This window comes from Puma concolor, chromosome E3, assembly GCF_028749965.1.
Source record: "Puma concolor isolate L17-30 chromosome E3, mPumCon1.1.hap2, whole genome shotgun sequence".
Taxonomy (NCBI): domain Eukaryota; kingdom Metazoa; phylum Chordata; class Mammalia; order Carnivora; family Felidae; genus Puma; species Puma concolor.
The window spans coordinates 22,682,405-22,707,901 of record NC_141682.1 but is presented as its reverse complement, the minus strand read 5'-3'; the positions used below and the strand labels follow the sequence as shown (position 1 = coordinate 22,707,901).

At 50.2% G+C, this 25,497-nt stretch overlaps 2 long non-coding RNA genes across 2 annotated transcripts in view; both read right to left on the bottom strand.

Annotated features, from left to right (window-relative positions):
* Window positions 1-25,497, bottom strand: part of LOC147573055 (uncharacterized) — a 176,743-nt gene that overhangs the window by 91,774 nt on the left and 59,472 nt on the right. The gene's annotated exons all lie outside the window — the stretch shown is intronic.
* LOC147573057 (uncharacterized) lies at window positions 7,723-22,204 on the bottom strand. The gene is made up of 2 exons (XR_015245647.1): window positions 19,509-22,204; window positions 7,723-8,051 (listed from the first exon to the last, which is right to left on the bottom strand). It is a non-coding gene; the product is annotated as an uncharacterized LOC147573057 (long non-coding RNA).

The following is a 25,497-nucleotide window of genomic DNA, read 5'->3' as shown; positions in this document are numbered from 1 at the left end:
CTGCGGCTGCTGCGGCGGCTGAGAGGCGGCGGCGGCTGCTATGGCGGCTGAGCGGCCTCTGAGGCGGCGGCTGAGCGGTGGCGGCGGCAGCGACTGCAGCGGTGGCTGCGGCGGCGACTGTGGCGGCGGCCGCTGCTCCGGCTGTGGCTACTACTGCGGCGGCGGCTGCGCCAACTGCGGGTGCTACTGCGGCGGCTACGGCGGCTGAGCGGCGGTTGCTGCAGCGCCTGCTGCTGCGCCGGCTGCGGCTGCTACTGCGGCTGCGGTGGCAGCTGAGCGGCGCCGGTTGCGGGTGCCACTGTGGCGGCTGCGGCGGCTGAGCTGCTGCTGCGCCGACTGCGGCTGCTGCGGCGGCTGAGAGGCGGCGGCGGCAGCTGCTATGGTGGCTGAGCGGCGTCTGAGGCGGCGGCTGAGCGGTGGCGGCGGTGGCGGCTCCCGGGCCGGAGCCCCGCCCTCGCCGCGTGACTTCCAGTGCCGCCCTCTGCCCGGCTCCGGCGCCGCGCGCGGCCTGGCCCCGCCGCCCGAGCCCCCGCCGCCCCCTCCACCCGGGCTGCCCCGCAGAGCGCACGGAGCCCCCAGTCCAGGCGCCGCCTGGGTCCCGATTCCCGGCCCCTGCTAGGCGGGGCACCGGTGGGAGGGGGCAGCAGGCGCCAGGGGCGTGACCCCGCGATCCTGGCGGCCGGGAACAGCCACACCCGGGCTTGGGGCGCTCTGGGCACGGGGCTGGACCCGCGAGGGGGGCTGGGGGGGCGATGGTGGGAGACGCGAGGGGTTGGGGTAGGCGGGAGCCTCCGGATGCCCCCTTTAGGACTGTGCCGACGCGCGGGTGTAGACCTGTTTCTACCTCCTAGGTGGATGGGTGCTAACACTGTGCACATTTCATGTCAATTACAAGAAATTGTTACCTGGAAACCACAAGCTGCAGAGCGCTGTGTGCTTTGATTGGACTTCCCGGGAAAGTCCAGGGCGAGACGCATTTTCCCCCGCAGGTGCTCACAGGCACCTGGGGACCGCCAGGGATGGCCGCGGGGCAGTGGGGGGAGGGTAAGGGGTGGGAGGTCGTGGGCAGGGGTCGCGCGGACCCTAGCAGCCCCGCGTGCGGTGTGGCTGGCGTTGCCTAGAAACGCCCGATTGTGATGTCATCGGTAGCCTCGCGCAGGCCTCCCTCTGGAGACAGTTGGCGGGACTGTCCGACTGCGCTGGACGCTTTTTGCCGAGCGGACCAGGTCAGTTCTGTGACCCGCAGCGATGTCCTTTTCGTTTGGTGGCCAGGGCCATTCCCTAGAGCAAGTGGGTGGCAGTGTGGCTTCCTTCACTGACCACATCTCGGAGGTCATCAAAGATGTGTGGGTGGAGGGAACCGAAAAGGTGGGAGAAGGACCTGACTCTGACCGAAAAGAGAGTGAAGTGAGTCGGGAAACCTTAAGATCGGAGAATCAGAGACTTAAAAGTCTTTGTAGTCATCTGGAAGAGAAGTACGAAGCCTCGGAGCTTCAGATAAAGCGGCAGACTCTTAGCTACCGACATCAGCTACAACAGAAAGAGGTAGAAATGAAACTTCTTAAAGTGAGACAGATAGGGCTCAAGAACCAGTTGCTGGAGCTCCAATCAGCCCTTCGGTCAACCACAGCGTCACCTTCCGTGGGTTACGGTATCAACTACTTTGCTTCAGCTTCCCCGGGGGATGACCTGGACTTTGCTGACCTCATTTGGTCACAACAAGACATAAGCAGACTGTCAAATGAAGTTTTAAGACTGGAGGCTGAAGTTAGCCATTGGAAGCATTTGTCCCAGACTTCAGCACCGGGAGCGAACAGCGCCGAGCAGAATGAGATCTACAAACTGCAGGTTACCATCAGGGAACTTGAACAGAATCGAAATGAGGCAATTGATGACCATCAACTTGAAAAGGCAGTACTGCAGAACGTCTATCAACAGACACTGGCAGAAATACGTCGCAGGTACCGTCAAAAGTCAAAAGGCTATGAAAAAAGAATCAAAGAACTGGAAAATCTGTTAGAGAAGGACGACTCTGGACTCAGAGCAGCTGAGGAGTCTGTCATTGAGCATCTGCAAAACACCATTCAAGTGCTACAGACTGAAAAAGTGGAGTCTACCAGGAAAATTGAAGAACTTGAGGACACCGTCAAGTACATCAATAGCAAATTATCTTCGGTAGAAAGTGAGAGAGACGCTTTAAGGAGAGAATGGGACCGGATACATGAGGAAAAGAAAGAGAGGATTGAAGAATGTGAATCGCAGCCTTCCGTTTTGAGGCAAAGTGATACAGTGACGGAAAAGGAAAGAGTTCTTTCCGAGAGTACAGCGGTGGAAGAAGTGTCTGGACTGCGGCAAGTGCCGTCCGATGCGGAAAAGGAGATGACGCCACGGTGTAGCTCAACCCAGGGTGACGATCTCATTGGAGACGATCTGAAACTTGAAGAGCGAGTCTACGTTTTAGAACAAGAAAACTCATTAGGTCAAGGACGGGAAGCACTTCAACCGGCACTTTGGAAAGTGAGCCATGAGCAGGAAGTGATTGAACGTACGGCTCCAGGAGGTGTGAATTTGGATTCAGAAGGAGAGCATTTAAGATGTGCCTTGGAGGCCGACGGACAAAAATCCACTCAGGGTAGGACCGAGAAGGAACTCCCAACAGCAGAGCTGGGGGAGTTCGATGGACAGAAACAAACTACACAGCCCAGGGTTTTGATGAGAGGTCAGCCATCAGAACCACAAAGTGAAGGCAACGGCATCAACGGCAAAGTGGAACACGATCTCAATGATGAAAAGAGAGCTTGTCCATTTGAGGATGAGCAAACGGACAGAGCTAAAGAGTCAGATGCGCAAAACGAAGAATCACCTCAAAGTCAACTGGCTGTTAATGATCCGCATCGGTCAGATCCGTCGCAAACGCATAATGTAAATATCCCAAAGGAGAACGCTGAACTTAAGGAACATATTAAACAAGACGAGGAGGAATCTGCTAGAGCTGAGAAGGAGCCAGCACAGTCTCTTAATCAAGACTCTGACAACACTGTTGACGACGACTCGCTTCCAGGGAGGGAAACGACAGTCAGAAAGTTGCAGCAAAGCCTTTCAGAAATGGAAGAGCCGAATGGCCATTTAAAGAAAGCTGCTTGCAATCTCAAGGTGGAAAATGGAAAGCTGGGTTTGGAGCCTGAAGACGTAAGACGTCGGCTGGAAGAAACTACTGTCTGTAACCATAAGAATTCTCTGGAAACAAAATCTATCACGCGGGACTTAAAAATAGAAAAAGGACAGTTAATCGTAAAATTGTGCCGGGCTGAAAAGAAGGTGTTGGAGAAAACAGCCAGGTATGAGCAAGCTAGTAAAGAACCGACCAACACGTATCACTTGTCTAAATCCTCCTCCCAGTTAGAGCAGGAGTGTTTAATTCAACGCAGTCAAGACAAAGATGATGAAATACTACAACTCAAAAAGAGTGTTGAGCAGATGGATGCCGACCATAGAGAAACTAAGGCAATGCTCTCCTCTGCTCTGGAGGAGCATAAGCGATTGACACAACTTATTAAAGAGAAAGAAATCTGTATCGAAAAACTTGAAAGAAGGCCAGAGCTCCAGGAGCTATTAGAGAAGTACGTCCAAGTCTTAAGAGAAAATGAAATTTTACAGCAAACCGTGGAGGAGCAAGACGTTCGTCTTGCATCCACGAGAGAAGAGAATGAATTTCTGCAAGACGAACTGGAGTGTCTGAGAGAACACAGCCAATCTGTACCTGTGGTCGACCAGCAAACGCAAGACCGTATCACAGAACTAGAATGCGAGGTGTATCAGCTGAATGTAGAAAGAGTTTGTCTGGTAGACGAAATCAAACAACAACAAAAGATCATTGAGGATCAACGCCAGGGTAAGCTACAGTGGCTTCGTTTTTTACAAGACCAGAAACGGAGGGCAGAGGATCTCACACACCAGCATGAGCAAATGACCATTAAACACGCTCAGCTCCTTTCAGCGAAAGATGAGGAGATTAAGATTTTGCAGAACACAATAGAGGAAATGAACACCCAGATCCTTCAAAAACCCAGCACATTCCTACAACACATCCTGATGTGTTTCAAGTAACAACGATTCAGCATCTTCCTGTAGAAAAACGTCAGTGAAAAGCGTGATGTATCTAAAGCTGAAACTGAAAGATTAAGTAAAAGGAACAAAAGGACAAGAATTGGAGATTAAAAATAAATAAAACATTTAAAAAAAAAAAAAAAAAGAACTGGAGAATAAACTCCTCACTGAAAAGAACATCTGATTAACTGAACGGACTGATCACCCATCCAAAGATGAGACTGGTAAACTAACTCAGATTATCCGGCAAAAAGATTTGGAGATAGAGGACCGCCCCAGCAGGACGTCTGTGGCTTCCTACAACCAGAATGTGGCAAACCTTCTGCAGCAATTGGAAGATATGCTTTGGAAAGAGAACAAGTATTAGCTGCCTTGCAGGAGAACTAGGGAAAACAGCAATCTGAACAGAGAGTACCACAAAATGACAGATGGAATGGTTGCCAAAGAAGCGTATCTCACGAAGCTGTAAGATGAAAATCTTCACTAGAATCGAGTCTAGCGACCAGGACGTGTTTAGAGAAACGATTCAGAATTCGTCACACGTTATTCAAGAAAAAGACACCGGAGTGGACGCATTAAGGCAGGAACGTCAGGCTTTATTGGCAATTTTGCCAAACTCACCGTGACAATAATCCTAAACTACAGATGACCTGTATTGGCCTGGTCCAGAGTCACGAAGGAAACGAAATCAAACTAAAAAAAAATCAGAGACAGGACTGACACAAACGCAGCTTAGCACCGCGGAGCTCTGCAATGGCAAGGATCTGCTTTTAGGGAAATTCGCCATCATTTCGTTCCAGCCCTCCACCGAATCATCCGAGTCAGCAGGCTCTCTCAAGGCAATTAAGTCTGGTGTATCGAGTGAGTCTTCTCGATTGCTCCATTAAGAGGTAGAGGAGCTCAGAAAGTCAATGCAGGAAAAAAGATGCCACACTGAGAACCCTCCAGGACGATAACCAGAGATTGTCTGCTTCGACTGCTGCCCCTTCAGAACTGGAAAGAAAACAACACGAACACCCCGATTCGGAGATCAAGCAGCTCAAGGAGGAGCGAGATGTTTTACCAAACTGACTTCAGGAAAAACAGCTCCTGTTTTCCCAAAGCAGAAAACGTGATGAACTGCTTCCCCTGAACGAGAATTTCGCCGGCGAAGTGGGTGAAAAGGAACTTGTGAGGCAGGCAGTAACAAATCTGAAGGAGAGACTATCAAATTTTGAAATGGACGTGTGTAAACTAAAACAGGACAATGAAACAAGAGTGGAAACGTCTAGAGAACGGGAGACACAAAATCAAGCACTACCAGAGACAAACACGCAGCTTTTAATGGTGCAGAGAGAGGAAGAATCCTAGCGTGCTCCAACGAAAGAGAAGGTGCTTGCTTTGAAAGGGCTACTGAAAGACAAAGAACAGGGCAAGACCGGGGAATTACATCAGCTTGTAAATGCAGTTACAGCAATTCAGGACAAGACAGCGATGTGCCGGCGGGAAGACAGATGAAGTCATGTGGGCCCCGGAACAAAGAAATGGAAACCTGTGCCCTCCAGAATGAGATGCAACATCCACGTGAAAAAGAATGACACCCAAAGCAGGAGCTGGAGAGATCACAGCGCCACGCTTTGGGATCCGAAGATTCTCGTCAGCGCGGTGCTTTGGCCGCAGAACACGGAGGGGCTAAACCAAGAAAGAAGACCACGGTATTGGAGGAGAAGCTAGTTGTGTCTTCCAACGCCATGGACAATGCGAGCCATCGAGCCAGTCCGCAGACAGCGTCACCGCAGGAGCAATTACACGTGGTCACCAGGCAGAAAGACGAAAGCGTATTCTGGCTTTCTGCCTCCCAGGAACAAGAAAAAAGCAGCACGCTGGAGCACTAGCTAAGCTAAAGCTGGAAGCAGCCGAATGGATGGAAAAAGCGGACACCCTACAAGGAAAACTGATGTCACTGCAGGGACAATTCACCGAAGCGGATGCTGTCTTGGATCCCAAGGAAGACCAAATTGAAGAATTCAAAACGCAAAATGAGGTCCAACAGGAAATACCGGATGATGCGCGCAAGAAATTAATGAACTCACTGACGCCGAGAGGTGGATAGAATCCTGATAAGGAAACTCTTAACTGGATATGTTCAAGCACAGGAACACGGACGTCGTGAAGCTTGATGGCTGATGGGATGCAGCCTGGGTATCAAAGAGGAAGAAATGAGGAACAAGGTGGTGTCACCGGATGGATGACTGGGTGGTTTGGACCCAAAGGTGCCCCCAACGCACCCGGGAAACCGAATCACCGATCCATGCCCGGGAACTCTTTTCCAGGACTTTTGGTAAAATTTCTAAAAACCGAACCTCAATTAGCTTTTCCACCGCCCAAGCTCCCTGCTCATGACATGAAGCCTCCAGACTCAGCAGGAGGCTGAGCGCTGGCTTTAGAAAAAGTACCACCATGTCTTAAAACTACCCTTGGATCCACACCCAGAAACACAGATGGGATTTCCCAAGCCACGGCCACTGCTGTGTCTCTTATCAACCCACCCGGACCGGAAACGGATGGCGGTGGGCATCCTCTTCTAAATGCTGTGACTGACACTTTACCCACGTACAACACCATTAATACTGTCACCCGGGAAGAGGACTGACCTGGCCAAAGACCTTTCAAAGCAATACAGGATTCTTAAGCCAGAGAGGAGACAGTACTCGAAAGAAACCAAGTCACTATGCGTGTGTACCTTATCGCAAAATGGCCTTTTGCGAGATGTACGAGATTGATGGTTTTGGTTTAAGTTAAATAAAAATATTCTTAATATTTGAAAAGACTGTCTTTTAATGACTGCAGAGGTATTCACCAAACTGAAAACACTGGCTCCTTATGGGGCACCTGGGTGGCTCAGTCGGTTGAGCGTCCGAAAAAGAGCTCAGGTCTATAGGCAGGAGGGAGCAGGAAGAAGGAAGTAAAAGAAAGGTGGGTTGGTTATTGCAAGGTTCCTTTCCTTTAGGGGATGTAAGGGGCTTATCATGCAGGTGACCTGACTCATGATGATCAGGCTAGTCAAGGGTTTAAGGTTCCCTGTCTGGGAGAGCCAAAACTGTAATTAAGTTAAGCCTTAGTTTGGTGGAGTGGGACTTAGCATAAGCGACTCCATTTTGGGTATGCGGTCTTGTCTTTAACACTCTCAAGGTGGAAAGAACCGGCACTGGAAAGGCTCGCCCAGTTGCCACTAGAGAAGGAGGGGCATCTGCTTCAGGGCTCTGCCCTAAAGCACCTGGCTCTGCGCTAAAGCTACCCCTAAAGCACCAGGGGTCAAGTGGGGCCTTAAGTACAGTCTACGCTTTCCTTACCAAAGCACATTCCCTGGTTCAGGGCTGAATGTGCCAGGGGAAAGAGACACATTTTCCTCCAAGAAGGAGCCCTCCCATTGCCAAGCTGTGTGGCCATGGGGTTGTGTCTACCCAGAGGGGGCACATCTTGCAAATCCACTCAAAGGCATTATAATAAGCTAGCAGCAAGCCTGAGCGGTACCACCCCTGCACTACTGTGGCCCCTCCGATCTCTACTACCCCTCAGAACACGGAGGACAGGTTCCTGTGGACCCCATCCCCGAATCAGGCTTACCCTGACAGGTCACCTGAAGAGCAATCTTTTGTTCATTATGAATCACAAATCATTTGCAAAACAGGGAGCTGCCTAAATGCTGGCATGAGCTCCCTGTGAACTGCCGTAGGAGGCAGATGGTTGCCAATTAAGGTAGGACTCGGCCATCATGGATTCAGTAGGGCTTCAAACGGGGTGCCTCAAACAGGCTTTGTTCACGCGCCGAGAGGCTCCAGCTCTAAATGCCGAAGCACCTTCGCCCTGGCCTGTCCTTGTTGTTTCCAGAGCTGACAGAAGCCCAGCTGTGGATGTTCAGGGACATCTTTGGGCAGAATACCAAGCCTCGCAGCAGTCAGCCCCTGTTCAATTAAGAGAAGAGAGGACTGATAAATGTTCGGTTTACTCGCATCCCCTCAAATATCCAACACAAGGGAGAGAATAATCTTAATACGTTCTGAAATAACTTAAACTCATTAAAGTTGAAAAAAAGAAACAAGGGAAGAAAGAATTCTGCAGCAATGAGCTGACACAGAGCACGGGGATTTGGTGACGTCACACAACAAGCCAAAGATGTGGCTCAGAAAAGACAGGAAACCCACTCGGGATACTTAAAAGTGTGACCGCTCAGCCAGCTAGCTAACCAACTAACCAGACAGGCAAACCAGGACCAGGAGATCAGTCTCAAACACCCTGTGAAGTGAGGATGGACGGTTGAGTTCTGTTCTCCATGTTAAACCCGAATGAATTATCCTGGAGGAGGGAGAACTGCTATCAATTAAACAAACAATATGCTGAGAAAAGAGCTGTGTGATGATAACCATTAAGCACATTTATTCACATGCTGTACACACATTTCATGCCCTCTGTTCAAGACATAGGCTCCTCCTCTGTCACAGTCACACAGACATGATGTACGTACTTGCTCTGATGCCAGCAGATACAAAGCCCCTCTCCCTCGGCACGCACACCACTCGCCCGAGACCACCCAGGCAAAGGGCCTCCACACGCCGACCCCACGTGCACCTTCATCCATTCCCCCGCCTCAGAGCCACACGTACCAGTGGCCAGCCTCTTCATGCCTAGCAAGATGATGGAACGTTCTGCAAAGCTGGTGGGGTCACTCTACTCCTCAGGAAGGTGCCACCTCCTGTGGCCTTGCGTGGCCCCTGGCTTGGGTCATGGCACTGCAAGCACTGCTCTGCTCCCCCTAAGGGTGGAAGGACCCTGTTGCCCTGAGGCTCCAGGTTGGCCCTCCACAAGCCAGTACCTGTGATCTATCCTAGGCCGTGGGGACCCGGGGAAGACACAGGAAGACACCCACTTCTGTCCTGCTGCTCTGTTCTCTGTGAAACAGAGAGTTATAAATGCAGAAGGAACCAGCCAGACTGGGGATATAAACAAGGGCAGCTGGCTGGGTGGCCCCCTGTGAATGAAGCCCTAGGCCCCATTTAAAGAAGACAGATGCTGCTCAAGCCCTAGATTAGAAGAGAAGCTAGAAACAGGATTTTCAAAGGAACGCTCCTCATTAAAAAAAAAAAATGCTATCAGGACACATGGGTGGCTGTCAGCTGAGCGTCTGACTTCGGCTCAGGTCATGATCTCAATGTGGATGGGTTTGAGCCCCACATCAGGCTCTGTGCTGACAGCCCAGAGCCTGAAGCCTGCTTTGGATTCTGTGTCTCCCTCGCTCTCTGCCTATCCTCTACTCACGGTCTGTCTCTCAAATAAATAAATAAATAAATAAATAAATAAATAAATAAAATGTTGAAATGAAAAAAAATAACTTTTAGAAATGCTATCAAATTCTTTAAATCTCCCCTTTTCCAAGATAAAACACATCTATTTGCAACTTGCTCTGTTGTCCCAAATATCTGGTGAATCATAGCTTTTGCTGTCCTTGAGGATGCTGTTTTGGTTAATCTTCATCATCAACAGCTCTTCCGGTTATTGCACGTGTGCGAAAACTTCATGGTCACGATGTTTCTGATGGGGCTTTCCACACATGACAGCTGTCTTGGACCTCAGCACAGAAATAAGTTTCATGCTAACCTGTGCGCCTTCCAGAGTTTTCTTTTTCTCTACCCCCAGTGTACCCACCTGTACCCTGGACTCTCTGCACTGACCTCGCGGTAACACAGATGTTGACGAACGATGGGGCCTTTTACACTTCACAGGATCTGTTGATTGTCATCCACCCAGAGAACCTTCTCAAACATTTGTAATACAGAAGGTCCAAAGAAGAGCTTGACGGGTTAGGGGAATTTCTAAGGAAGGTGGCCTTACTAAGTTCCCAAAAGCCTTCTAGGGTGGCATTTGCTTTTTCTGTTCACAATACGGTTCTCAGTTTATTGGGCTGAAATACCGTCCAGACTCTGACACGGGACCCGTTTCTGAGGTGGACTTACCGAAGTAAAGGCTGGTATGGAAGGTGTAATTTCAAAGCATTCATTTACAATGAGAAATACAATTGTTCATTCAAGCCCAATGGCCAGCAGCATCTTTACTGTAGAGAAAGCCACATGGGAAGCCAACCTATAACTAAAAGTTTGCCGATGGGGGGAAAAAATGAATTTGATTCACCTCAAACGGAGTAGCCACGCTGAGTCTGGCCAGAAGCCAGGGCCTCTGGCTTCTCATTCATCTGCTACATGTCACCGTGGGTTCTCAAGAGAAAGAATACTGTAGGCAAGATCACACTTTGTACCGAAAGGCTTTTGTCCCAAATCTAAACCGTGTGGCCCATTTTAGAGGCAGGCCAAGGTCCTACTCCAGGGTAAGCAATTCTTCCTCCCTGGCCTCTTCTCTCACATTTACTGCTTGATTTGGGGGCTTGTGGAAGACCCAGAGACACAGCGCTCAAGTTCCCCTTCAGAAGAAGCAAACTGCCGTGGCAAGAATATGAATCACTGACAGCCTCCATCTGGCAGCTCCTCCCAGGTACTTGGATTTGAACCAAGGTAACACTTTTTGTGGGTTGGTCCTTGGCCAAGACTGAGAAGTATGGCAGTTCTAGGGGCTGGCCATTTCTGCCCAGTGCAGGACTCCTCTAATGGGCAACCTGGGCTCTGGAGCACCCTCTACTCTGGAAGTCCCCTGGGATTCTGGACATTCTGGAGAAGAGACGGGAACTCCTTGAGAGGAACAAGACATCGAGAGGATCCAAGGAAGAGGTGACCTGGGCTTGCCTCTCTACAGCCCCAGAAGGATGTGCCGGCGTCTTGGCTGCAAAGACTCAGACCTCAGTGATGAACGGTATCTTTATTCCAAAGTCCTCTGCTGGGATTGTGGTGTCCTGAGCAGGTATTTTTCCAGTTTCAGTGAAGCAATTCCTTCAAGAAACAGTCTAACGGTATTTCCAAATCCTCCAAGCTGGGTAACCAGGGGGATTTTATTAGACATATTTATTCTACAATCCAGCATCTCACAAGACATCCAGAAGCTTCCTGTAAGCTGCCTCTCCTGCCTGCCTCCCAGGCAGAATTCTCATGTTGCTTCTCAGACATTAAAAATAAAATGAAAAAGCTCCTGTTGTGCAGGATGAAACCTTCTGAGCTGAAAGGTTCCTGCTTCCACCCCAGCCAGTTGGTAGACATGCCTGTCTTCCACCTCCTTCCTGTCTGTGTAAGTCCCCTTGTGGCTGGGAGCCTTTCTCTGCCATGGTCAGACCGACTTTAGATCTGCAAGGCTGAGGCCATGGTTGAAATGTAACACAAAACTACCCTGCCTCTATTTTCATTTCTATTAGACCTTTATAATGATTCCTTCTTGAACTGACGCTTAAATGGCTAAAGACTGATCATAATAGAACACTTAATTGTTTACTTGTCTAACTCTCTCAGCCCTAATGAAATACTGTGTTTTCACTGAGCAGCTTACATGGTGTTTTCTTCCTGTCACTGAAGAGAGCAAGGGGGCTGAGGCAGAATTCAGATGAGCCCATGCTCGCTTGGTGTTCTCATCCTAGGCATTTTTCATCCAACAGCGAGGAACAGAGCCCTCTGGAGGGAGAATCACAGAGTTCTGGGGAACAAGCTTTTGGACATGATCACACGCAGGTCCTCAGAGAGGAAGAAGGCGGCTGAAGAGGAGTTACCAGAGACCATGTCACCCTGTTGGGATTCCTAGACGGGGTGCAGGCTCTGCGTGTGAAAGGCTGGTGTTGGAGCCACTCCAGTTACCTTTCTTCACACACCCCCTTCTCACTGCCTATGGTGTCACCTCCGTGCCATCCCCCGGGTGCACACCGCCCTCCCCTGTCACCAGATCATTACAGAAGCCTCTTGACTGACCCGTGTTTATCCCAGCTTCACTCCAGTCTGCTTCCAGCACAGCAGCAAGAGGTCTTTCATGTCCCTCTCCATCTGAGGACCCTCCAGGGGCTCCCAGCTCACTTAGAAGCAAGCCAGGGTTCTGACCACAGCCTCCACCCCCACTGTTCCCTCTAACCTCGCCTCTTAGCGTTCACCCTTTGCTTGTTCAGCTCCAGCACTACTGACCTCCTACCTCAGATATTCTTCACATGCTTCCTCTTTAGGGCTTTTCACTTGCCATCCCCTCTACTGGAACAGAACTCTCCCGGAAACCTGCGGGGTTCACTCCCTCATACCTTTATCCAAATGTCATCATTCAATGGGGCCTCTACCCCTTACATACTCCCTAGCCTCCATCTCTGTCTTATTGTTCTCCATAGACTTTACTACTGACACACACTTTAGTTCACCTACTTATTTGGTTTACTGCTGATCCACCTTACTGGGATCTTAGCTCTAGGAGGGCAAGGATTTTCCTCTGTTGTTTTCACCGCTGAATCGTCAGTGCCTAGAAAAATGTCCAGCACTAATTAGGTGCGCAAACACATATTTTTTTGAGTGACTAGAGTACATCAATAAATGTAAACATGCATAAATGAATGAACAGGCATTCATTTCTGGCCACGAATCCCAATGGCCACAGTCTACTCTCGGCCAGAAGCCTGGACGTATCTGCACTTTGCATTCTAGGATTCTGGGCATAAAGAAATCTTCCGGTGGGAGACGGCGATGCTAAAGGCAGAGTGAGATCCAGAGCTCAGAATGAGCCCCAGCCTTCCAGCCAGAAGCGCTGATTTAAGCCTAGGGCAACATGCTGGAGGAGGAGGGGATGTGAACCTGAGTTCAAAAAGGCCCTGCTTCACAGCATGACAAGGGACAAGTGGACTCAAGGAGCTTCCCTGGAGGCATCAGATAAAGACAGTTCGGTGAGTGGAGGAGGCATCACTGTGAACACCCCCTGAGTCTGGGGATGCTCTGGGAGCCTGGGGATGGTTTTGGCTGTTAGAGCCCAGAACAATCCAGGACAATTTTCCAGAAGGAGAAGAGGGGAAGTTGGCTACCTAGGACCATGTCCTTTGTATACAGGACCGATTCATAGAATCGTGGGGCCAAGGTCAATGACTGAGACACATCCCTCTCCGAAGGCTTCTGGAGAGGGGAGTTCCATTTATCCCCTGTTCGCCAAGTCTGGGGTTTCAAACTTCTTACAAGAAAGTAGTATTTCTCCATGAGACTTCGACATTTGAGAACCTCAGTCGGTTCAACCTAACACTTACGTATTCATCAAATTTTCAAGGTACGCACATTTTACGTTTCCACACTTGTGTCAATCCGCCCACCAGAAACAGCGTACCAATTTATATTGTCTGTTTCTCATGCCTTACATTGAGTATCTCTCTCTTTCTACCTGCTTTGAGGGGAATCCTATTTCCCAGAGACTTGTCTACTTGATTTATCCTTCCAAAGTTCTGGTCCTTGGTTTGATTAATCAATTCCACAGACTTTTTGCTTTGTGATTAATGTAGGCTCGTATCTTTATTAATTTCTTCCACCACTTTTTATTTTGCTGTTCATTTTCTAGCTTAGTTTGAATTCTTCATCCAATTATTCTCAATCTTCCAACGTTTAAGCGTATTTATGTTAGCAGTATCAGCTTTAGATGATGAATTTTTACTAAGAATAACTTTAGTCCCATCCCCGTATATATTTGCATACAGTGGTCTCATCATCTTAAATGTCTAGTCTGTCTTTTCAGTATTGATTTCCACTTTGTCAGAGGAGCTATTTTTTATTTTGTTTAACTTCCAGATGGCTATCATCTATCTTCATTTAGGCACAGTCTTGCTATTAATGTGATCAGGAAATAGAGTTTGTAAAATTTTAATTTGGGGACCGGTTGTGGATTTCTTTGCCTGGGTACGTACATTGTATCAGTCAGGATGGGTTAGGTTAAGCTGCAATCAACAACTAAATATTCTCAGTGCCTTAACTCACATGGGTAAGCTGGGTGTTCTTCTCATCGTATCCATTTAGGGACTGGAGAGGATAGAGGCTCCACTTTGACACCTGCTTCCATGATCACAGGGGCAAAGGAAAGAGAACCTGGCTCTTAAAGCCACTTCTGTGTTCATTTCATTGGCTGAAGGAAGTTCAGATGCCAAGGTTCCACACAGCATGGATGTCTTAACCTCCCAAGGGAGGAGGACTGAGTATTTGTGAATAAACATTCTATCATATGCATTCAACAGATACTTATAAAGGACTGTGGAGACACCTCCTGCTATATACCAAAATTTGTCATAGACTTTGGAATCCTAGCAGATATTGTCAGTTGATGTCCTGCCTCGCCTTCTCATCATCCACTTTCCAGCCAGAGGAGGCCATGTGACCCAGATGTAAGTGGAAGTTGGTGAGGTTCCTAGGAAACCTTTTGTCTTTTCTTTTTTCTTTTTTTCTTTTTTAAGCTTTTGTTTTTCTGATGTTGGTGCTGCCTGGTCTTCTTCCTCCTTCTTCCTGTCTTGAGTGCTCATGTTGAGAAAGGCCAAGAGAATGCCAGAAACATCTGCCTTGACATTGTTGAGCATCTGAACCAATGTCAGCAGCTGCCTACTCACAGATTTCTCATATGAAGAAACAGGTAGCCTCGTGTTTGTATAAACCACTGTGGTTGGGTTTCTTGTTACTCGCATCTGAAAGCATTTCTGAGTCATAACAGAATTCAGCATGTAAACAAGACAATTCCCATCTTCAGTGAGTAATAATCCATGAGAAGCATTGTTATGAAATGATAGAAAATATGTTCATCGGTCTCTGCCCCCAGTTCCTGCACAGAACTCCCAAAAGCCTTGTCATTTCCTAACCGATCAGAGCACCAAGAGCTTCTTTTGTTCCAATATTTGAGATTTGATCCCAGTTCCTGACACAGTTCCTAAATTCCCCGGAATTTCCTGGGTGATAGCAGTGCCTTTTGTTCTAATGAGAAAACTCTGGACGGGCTAATGGGTGGCCCCTGGATGGGGGCTGGTTACTAGACAGACCGTGATTAGAAGCTTGGGATTTTCAGCCCTACCACCTCTCTCTGTGCCTTGCCCCTCCGACCATTCTCCACAGAGGAAAGAGGGATGAAAACGAGTCAACAGTTGTCCATGCCAACGTGACGAAGTCTCCATAAAAATCCAATAGTACAGGGTTTGGAGAACTTCCACGTTGGTGAACAGGGTTGGTGAACCCTCCCAGAACTTGCCCTATGTATCTCTTCATCTGGACAGTCCTCTGTATGCTCTATCACACATCATCTTTGTCAATGTAAAGCAGTGTTTCTCTCAGTCCTATGAGCTGTTCTAGCAAGTAACTGAATTCAAAACGGGGGTGGTGGTGGTCATGGGAACCTCTGACTAGCAACCAAGTCAACAGAAATTGTGGGTAAGCTGAGGACCTACCACTTGGAAATGGCATCTGAAGTGGGGGGGCAGTCTCGTGGGACCGGGCCCTTAACCTATGGGTTCTGTGCTACTCCTGTTAGGGTCAGAATTGAATTGAATTGTAAGATACCCAGCTGGTATCATGGAGAATTGCTTGGTACCGGGGCGCGGGAGGGGCACACAACACATCTGGTGTCAGAAGTGTTGTGAGTGTGGTAGTTGTGTGAGAGTAAAGGAGAAAGTCACAAGAAGAGTGCGTTTTTCCTCCTCATCTGTGGACAGCTGAAAAGAATGCTAAATATGTATTCTAAATATGTAAAAGAATTTATATGGTCCCAGATTATCAAAGGTGTTCAAATATGTGCTAGGAGACAAAGTAGGATTGTCAAAATGTTGATAATCGTTGCACAAAGAATCTATTTTTTCCCCAAACACAGTTTTCTCAATTATTATAGGTGCAACAACCACACTAACAATTACTTAGCCAACTCTAATTTTCACTGGTATCAGTGATTCACCACTGTTATTTTTACAACAGCTTTATGGAAACTAGAATTCACATACCATATAATTGACCAATTTAAAATGTACCTAGTTCTTAGTATATCTGCAGAGTTGAGCAACTATCACCACAATCTATTTTAGGATATTTGCATCACTCCAACAAGAAACTCTATATCCTCTTAGGCGTACTCCTTATTTCATCCCAACCTCCCCCAACCCCTCTTGCCCCTCCTCCATCCCACTTCTGCCCACAGCCCTAGGCAACCACTAATCTATTTTCTCTTTCCACGGCTTTACCTCTTCTGGACATTTCATATACGTGGAATGATACATACATTAGGGGGTCTTTCGAGATGAGCTTCCTCCACTTAGCATGTCCTCACAGTTCATCCATGCTGGAGCACACATCGGTACCTCATTTCTTTTACTCCCAGTTAAGCCACTGTATGAGTACACCACACTTCTTCATCCATTCGCTGGACATTGCACTTTTTTCCTTTTTTTCTATGACGAATACTGCTGCTACAAACATTCATGTACAAGTTTTTGTTTGAACACCTGTTTTTCATTCTTTGGGGGTATATACCTGTGAGTGAAATTACTGGATGTTTAACTTTTTGAGGAACTTCCAGGCTGTTTTCCAAAGTGGCTGCACCCTTTTACATTTCTACCAACAGCGTATCCCATTCCTATTTCTCCTATCCTCTCCAATGCTTGTTATCATCTGTCTTTTTTATTTTAGCCATTCTAGTAAGTGTAAAGTGGTATCCTGTTGAGGGTTGGATTTGCATTTCCCTGATGACTAACAATGTTGACATCTTTTCACATGTTTATTGGCCATGGGTGTATCTTCTTAGACTGAGTTTTTTGCCCACTTTTTCCATTTTTTAAAAAATGTTTTATTTATTTTTGAGAGAGTCAGAGAGAGAGAGAGAGACAGAGACAGAGAGAGACAGGGAGGGGCAGAGATAGAGAGAGACACAGAAGCTAAAGCAGGGTCCAGGCTTTGAGCTGTTAGCACAGAGACAGATGTGGGGCGTGAGCCCACAAACCGTGAAATCACGACCTGAGCCAAAGTTGGACGTTTAACTGACTGAGCCACCCAGGCATCCCTTTGGCCCATTCTTAAATTGAGTGATTTGTTTTTGCGTTTTTGAGTTGTAAGAGTTCTGTATCTATATTAGTACACGTTTCTTGTCAGAAATATGATTTGCAAAAATTATCTCCCATTCTATGGGTTGTCTTTTCACTTTTCAACTATGTCCTTTAAAGCACAAACATTTTTTAATGTTTACTTATTTTGAGAGAGAGAGAGAGAGAGAGAGTGCATGAGTGGGGGCAGGAGCAGAGACAGAGGGAGAGAATCCCAAGCAGGCTCCATGCTGTCAGCATAGAGCCTGACGTGGGGCTTGATCTCACCAACTGTGGGATCCTGACCTGAACCGAAATCAAGAAATGCTTAACTGACTGAGCCAGCCAGGCACCCCAAAGCACAAAATTTTTAAATTTTGATAATGTCAATTACCTGTTTTTTTCCTTCTGCTGTGTTTTTGGTGTCAAGGCCACAGAGATTTACATCTATGCTTTCTTCTAAAAATTTAATAGTTTTAGCACTTAACATTTAGGTCTTTGGTCCATTTTGAGTTAATTTTCACCTATGGTGTGAGGCAGAAGTTCAACTTCATTCTTTTGCATGCAATATCCAGTTGTCCCCACACTGTTGAAAAGACTGTTCTTTCTCCCATGGGGTTGTCTTGATGCCTTTGTTGAAAATCAATTGGCTATAAATATGATGGTACATTTCTAGATTTTCAATTCTATCCCATTAATCAACATGTCTTTCCTTACACTAATACCACACTATCTCGATCACTGTAGCTTTCTAAGAAGTTTTTAAGTCAGGAAGGGTGAGTTCTCCAACTCTGTCCTTCTCTTTAAAGATCTGCTTTGGCTATTTTGGGTTCCATAAATTCCCATATGAATTTTAGCATCAGCCTGTCAGTTTCTGCTAAGAAGCCAGCTGTGGTTTTGATAAAGATTTCATTGAAGCTGTAGATCAATTGGAGAAGTGCTACCATCTTAACAACATCGTCTTCCAATCCATGAGTCTGTTTATTTAAATCTTGTTTAATTTCTTTCAATAATGTTTTATACTTTTAGTGTACAAGTTTTGAATCTCGTTTTTAGTTCAATGTAATTAGTATTTTATGTTTTGATGCTGTTGCAAATGCAATTGTTTTTTTGGGGGGTGTTAGGTTTATTAATTTATTTTGAGAGTGAGGGTGCGTGAGTGGGGGGAATGCAGAGAGAGAGAATCCCAAGCAGGCTTAGCATTGTATGTGCAGAGCCCAACGCAGGGCTCGAACTCAACAACCAGGAGATCATGACCTGAGCTGGTCTATAGCCTGGCCCCCTGAGGCTTGGAGTTGAACAACGAAATTGAACAAAACTAAGCAAAACGTTGGGGGAGGGGGGGAACGAAAGTGTAAAAAGCAAATATAGAAAGCTCAAGGGGAGGCAAAAGTGTTTTCAGACACACACAGAAAAGGAGTGTCCCCACGTGCTCTGGCCAAACCAAACGCCCCCTTTTACTCAACTGTTGAAAACAAAGAAGAAGAAAAAGCGATGAAAAAGTCACACTTTCATAGCCCTTCTCGGAAGAAACAGTCAGCGGGGACAGGACAGCTCACTGCCCTGAAAGACCTTGAAAGATTTACCCCAGATGACACAGCACACCATAATCAACCTCCAGAGGCTCTCAAAACCACTACAAACTCCGGTCTCTTCTGTCATTGCATCATCGATCGTTTCCTGTCAAGCATTGAAGCCATACCAGAGAAACCTGGACAAGGATTTGCTCCCCAATCAAAGGTGAGAAAAGCTGTTTTGAAAGCCCCCTCCCCTTTTTGTTTTTCCATTTGCCCAAGGCCTTTCCACAATTCTTTCCTCCCGCTTCCAAATGTCTACAGGTCAAGAACTTGAGCAGTCGGGTCCATAGGGGCCACGGTTGGGAGAGGGCACACCCTCCAAAGTCCCTCCAAGGGAGTCCTGAGTCTCCCGAAGCGGCTCCGATGGGCTCTGATCGCCCCTTCCTTATTTACTGCCATCAGGCACTTGGAGGTGGACGGTCGGGTCGGCAGCGGCCCGGCGACCGGAAAGGCTGAGAAAGCCGCCCCCCAGAGCACCGCGCCCGCCCGGCCTCCGGCACACCAGTTAGCCGAGTTTTCGCCCAAGGCAAAGCCCCGGAAGAGGGGGGGAGGCCCGGGGAAAGCTTGGGTCCAGACCCCAGAGGACGACGCTCAGCGGGGCCGGGACAATGGGCGGCGGGGACCTGCGCGGGGGGCGTCCCGGGAGGCCAGCCCGCCCCGCTGTTCCCGGGGGCTAGGGCGGCAGCCCCGAGCTGGCCGCCTGGCCGCGGCGTCGCACAGCCCTCGTCCCTGGCCCGCAGGCCCGCGGAGCGGGTGGCCGGGCCGGAGCGCGGGGGCCCGCGGCGTAGCGGGCCCGCCCCGGCCCGGGACACTACCCCGACCCCCGGTCCCCGGCCCGCGCGCTCCCAGCCGGCCCGCCACGGCTCACTCACCTGCCCACGGTCTGCTTGGCGAGCTGCTTCTTGCGGTTCAAGGGCAGCGGCGGCACGCGGGGCTCGGGCCTGGAGCGGCTACATCGCTTCCGGGTGGAGGCGGCGGCGGCTGCTGCTGCTGTGGCGGTGGCGGCTGCTACTGCGGCTGCTGCGTGGGCTGAGCGGCGGCGGCGGCGGCGGCGGCGGCTGTTCCTGCGGCTGCTGCGGCAGCGGGGGCTGCGCCGGCTGCGCCTGCTGCTGTGGCTGCTGCTGCTACGGCGGCAGCGGCTGCGCCTCCTGCGGCTGCTACTGCGGCGGCTGAGCGGCGGCCTCGGCGGTGGCGGTGACGGCGGCCGCGGCGGATGCACCAGGTGCGGCTGCTACTGCAGCGGCTGCGGCGGCTGAGCGGCGTCTGTGGCGGCGGCAGCTGCACTGGCTGCAGCTACTACTGCGGCTGCTGCGGCGGTTGAGCGGCGGCGGCGGCGGTTGTGGCTGCTACGGCGGCTGAGAGGCGTCTGTGGCGGCAGTGGCGGCGGCGGCGGCGGGGGCTGCTGCTCCAGGGCCGGAGCCCAGCCCTCGCCGCGTCACTTCCAGCGGCGCCGCCCGCCGGGGGCCGCGCGGGGCCGGGCTGGCAGAGCAGCGCCGGTCTCGGGCGCGTCCTGGCCCCCACCGCCCGAGCCCCCTCCGCCCACCACCACCCCCCCACACACACCAACCCGGGCCACTCCGCTGAGCGCGCAGAGCCCCACGTCCCGGCGCCACCGCGGGTCCCGACGCCCGGCCCCGGCTAGGCCGAGCACCGGTGGGAGGGAGCGGCGGTTCGTGATCTCGCGGTTCCTGAGTTTTAGCTCCGCGCTGGGCTCTGTGCTGACGGCTCGGAGCCTGGAGCCTGGAGCCTGCATCGGATTCTGTGTCCCCCTCTCTCTCCGCCCCACCCCTGCTTGTGCTGTCTTTCAAAATGAATAAACATAAAAAAAAATTTAGGGGCGCCTGGGTGGCTCCGTCGGCTGAGCGTCCAACTTCGGCTCAGGTCATGATCTCGCAGTTTGTGAGTTTGAGCCCCGCGTCGGGCTCCGTGCAGACAGCTGGAAGCCTGGAGCCTGCTTCAGATCCTGTGTCTCCCTCTCTCTCTCTGCCCCTTCCCCGCCCATGCTCCGTCTCTGTCTCTCAAATATGAATATACGTTAAAAAAAATTTTTTTTTAATTAAAAAAAAACAGTGGCTGTTTCTTTTGTTTGCAGTAATTTTTATGTTTATTTTTCTTCTTTGAGAGTGAAAATGGGGGAGGGGCAGAGAGAGAGAGAGACAGAGAGGGAGAAAGAGGACCTGAAGCAGGTTCTGCGCTGACAGAGGCGGGGCTTGAACTCAAGAGCTGAGAGGTCACGAGCCACAAGATCACAAGGCACGAGACCACAACCTGAGCCAAAGTCAGATGCTTACACTGACCGAGCCACCAAGGCACCCCAAAACAGTGGTTACTTCTGACCAGGGTGGACATTGGTGGGCTTGGAGGCTGTGGCCAAAGGAAGACATACACGTACATTTGTCTCTATGGGAGGAGAGTATTCTCCAACCGCTTTGTTTGGGTGGAGGCCCGCTCAGTGTGGTCTGGTTTACAAGTAACAGCATAAATGGGCTGAAGTAAAATTTATCAACAAGGAATATGTTGCCTCCAGAACCCCCAAAATACGGAAAGATTTGAGACTTGTACGTCCTCAACAAACGTGTCCAACAAATGTCCTCACGGTAGGATGTCGGACATGCGAGGTCATACCTGTGCTCCCGGTAAGTTAAGGTCCCGCCTGCAAAGATGACATGTGATAGCAGAAGGGTTTGGGTGCCCTGTGCATAACAAGGTAAAACATGTCCCCTTCAAGGTCAAGGGAAAGCTGGCCGAGAGGACATTGAAATCGGCGCTGAACAGAACCTATTAGCCAAATCTAGAAGAAACAGCAAACGATTTACCGTCTTTAAATCTGTTGGGATCCCAGGTGTTTTAAGGGTAGCAGGGTTTATACGGATAGAACTATAACGGAAAACAGTGGCTACTTATGGGGCACCTGGCTGGCTCAGTCGGTTGGGCGTCCCACTTCGGCTCGGGTCACGATCTCGCGGTCCCGCGAGTTCGAGCCCGGCGATGGGCCCTGTGCTGACGGCTCAGAGCCTGGAGCCCGTTTCAGATTCTGTGTCTCCCTCTCTCTGACCCTCCCCCGTTCATGCTCTGTCTCTCTCTGTCTCAAAACTCAATAAACGTAAAAAAAAGAATAAGAAATTTAAAAAAAAATACAATAAAATCTGAAAACGTCTGAATTCCAAAACTCATCTGGCCCCTAGGGTTTTGGAAAATGACCGTGGGCCTGCTGTACTTTTCACATCCACGTTTAAGACACTAGACACACACGGCAGGTAGGAGTGTAATAATATTTGTACACGGATCTACACTTGATTGATTACGATGGCATCTGCCTACATTTGAGGAACAGAAACAGAATCATAAAGGCCAAACATCTCCAGTCCGACAAGACTGCCTGGTGTGCATACTGACTCTGGGACCCTACGCAATATACCCATGTCCAATCTCGGGGGCAGGGGGCTGCCGCCGACACACTGGGAACCACGACCACAGACATCGTTTCCTCTTAGAATGACATGCTGCCTTCACGTGTAAAACCAACGCCATAAGGCCACACGTGAGCACATCTGTTTAGGGTTCATTTTGGCTCAGTGAAACACGGGCTTTCTTCACTCACCTATAAACAACCCTGTTTGATTTCACAGTAGGTAAATACAGTGGATGACCAGGCCACGGAAGCTCGGATTCAGAGGTCGTGGGGAGAACACATTCCTCTCCTCCTCTGCTCTATGCAGAGGCTGGACGGGATCCACTCAGTCTGAAGCGAACCAAGCACAGCCACCTCCCCTGGAAAAGGCGGAGGAAGTCAGGGCGTGGAATAGGTGGGGGGGTGGGGGGGGAGAATGTTACCGCTGATAGAGCGAGGACACGGTTTGCGACGCCGAACACAGAAAGGGCCGTCTCGCGTAAGGGAGACAGATGCGTCGTGGCAGCAGAGGACTCCCCTGGGACTCACGGGCAGAGATGCCTCGGACTCACGTTGCCCCTAACGGAACGGGCTACCTCGCGAGGTAGAGACTCTGCTGCTCCTGGAGAAGGTCGATAGAGACCTGTGAGCAGGGAGGGGTCCGCAAGGAACGTACCACAGCAGGACAAGCCAGGGAGGGACCCGGGCACACTGGACGGTCGATGCCCCACCCAGACGAGACAGCACCTACGCAGCTGCAGCTACGACAACGTGTACTCGCACGAGGGCGCGATGCCAGGCTTCGCTAGGTCTTGCAAGATTTGAGAAGAAGCTGGAAGTCCAGGTTTCCACGTGAGAACTCCCAAGTGTTCAGTATGGCCCAATGATTGTCATCAAGACTTCCACACGTAAGAAACAGACCAAACAGAACACATCTTCACCCTGCAGGCAAACATCACCCATCTTGGGTTTTCACGATTCACATATCCAGAATCTCAAAGGACTCGACCAGGCATTCCCAACCTCACCACTCCTGACATTTGGGACCAGATAATTCTGTGCGGCGAGGCTGTCCTTGGCGGTGTAGGCTGGTCAGCAGCAGCCCCGGCCTGTGTCGCCAGATGCCAGGAGCACCCCACGCCCGAGCCAAGTCACGACAAAAACAAAAACGTCTCCGGCCATTGCCAAATGTCCCCCAGGGGGCCATCCCTGGCGGGAGCCCCTGGACTAGAGCAACATCCAACTCTCAGCTTCCAGGATTCTGTGGAAGCGTCGTCACACAGAATTCTAACACGGGGTTTCTTAAAGAAAGAGTTGCCTGGGTGAAGTAAGGACTTCTCCCTGCTTTGCAGGCAGAACCCTGGTTTCTGATGAACGGCAGCGCTCTTATCAACTAGCCCGATGACCTCTTTGAGTCCTCGCTTCCTCATCATTAAACCAGGAATAAATAACATCACCTCTGGGACTTGCCTTGGAGAAGGCAGCGAGAGACTTGACTCAAAAGCATCTAGCCCAGCAAGTCAGCAAGCACCAAAGACATTTCATCCAAAGGAACCCTTCCCTGGCGGGCAGCCGGCCCAGTGTCTACAGTCGGAAACACACGGGGTACGGAGTCACACCCCGGGCCCCAAGTCCTGCCTCGGCCACTCGCTGGCCGGGCAGACAACGGCAGGTCATTTTTCCTCTCTCTAAGCCAGAAATGATAACAAGCACCAGTAGGTGAGACCAGGCCAGGTGGTTCGGTACAGCGCTTGGTAAACCAAACCAGGAGAGAAGTGGTGATGATGGGTACTCTCGGATCTCTGAAACGTTTCTGTAAAGGAAAGGACGAGCTCGTCGACACATCCGAGAACTGAGAAGGTAGTAATGGGAGGGTGGGGCGCAGGAGGAAAAAGAGAAAAATCATCACAGGAATCTTCACCTCCCCAACCTTTTACACAAGCAACTGCCCACTGGTGACCCACAGACCGAATCTGGCCACAGATGTGTTTTGTTTAGTCCCGCTCAGGGTCCTGGTGGTCGTTTTCAATTGGCATTAAATGCCACCTCATCTTCATGAAAATCCAGAAGGATTTAGGCCTTTCTCAACAACTCCAAAGGTCGGGCCCGACAGCGGGCCCATAGTCTCACGCGGCCCTTTGGTAAGACAGGTGCCGTCGGGTCCCCCACGGCCCTCACCTGGTCGAAGTCGCTCTTATTTTCTTCTCATTAGCCTGGTCCCCTGAGGCTTGGAGTTTGCAACCCTGACTTACCTAAAGGCTACTATCTAGGAGAACCATCAGGCCTCCAGGGAGAGCTTCCATCTTGGCAGAAGCCGACATCCAAAGAGACACTCCCTTCCAGAGCCTCACCCGCGTAGTCAACTCTATTAGGCCCCCAGATGCCTGTCCTCCTGGACTCATCGACCTCACAAGCAAATGCGCAAGTTCCCCACCTTGGTTCACCCCTGCCTCCACACCCTCCACGCCAACTGCCATCCGTAGCTACTGGATTCTCTGCGTCAGGAATTTCCAAAAAGCTCTTTCTTTCCTTTTAGCAGGACTAGAAAAGACCACACTTCCTGCCTCCTGCTGGTAAGAACATCCCGGTTATCTTGCGGGGGAGGGGGCTCAGCACCCTCCCATTCTAGGCCCCTGTGGCTTGCGTGGGGCTGACTCCATTTCCATGTCCAGGGAAAGGCCACTGACCCCATCAGATACCTCCAGAGTCAATCCTGGGGCTCTGGCCACAGTGAAAGGTATTCTTTGTCCCCCTGGGACTTGAACGGAAGACGTTGGAAGCGGGGGGGGGGGGGGGGGGGGGGGGATGGGGGGGGGGGGTGGAGGGGGGGGCGATTCCTGCTTATCAACACAGCTTCCCTAAAGAGTGGAACCCCTGGAGCCAGCCCTGGCTGCAACTATGTTGCTTTTGGACTCTTTTCCTCACATAGGAGCCAATCAAATTCGCAGCTTGGCTTATAACAATTCCAGTTGGTTGGGTTTTGTGTGTTTTTTTTCTTTTTTCATCTGAGACAGAGAGCGGGGAAGGGGCAGAGACAGAGAAGATCCCAAGCAGGCTCCCCACCACTGGCACAGAGCTTGATCCCAGGAACTGTGAGATCATGACCTGAGCTGAAATCAAGAGCCGGATACTCAGCCAACTGAGCCACCCAGGCGCCCCTCGAGGTGGGTTTACTGACAATCAAAAGAGACCTACGCGGCACCTGGGTGGCTCACTGGGTCAAGTGTCTGACTTCGGCTCCGGTCACGCTCTCTCGGTTCGTGGGTTTGAGGCCCGCGTCAGGCTCTGTGCTGACAGCTCGGAGCCTGGAGCCTGCTTCGGATTCTGTGTTTCCCTCTCTCTCTGCCTCTCCCACGCTCGTGTTCTGTCTACCCTCTCTCACAAAAATAAATATTTACAAAAAAATTTATTTTTAATAAAAAAAAAAAAGGGACCTACTCAATACAACAGAAGTTTGAAAGAAGTGTTGA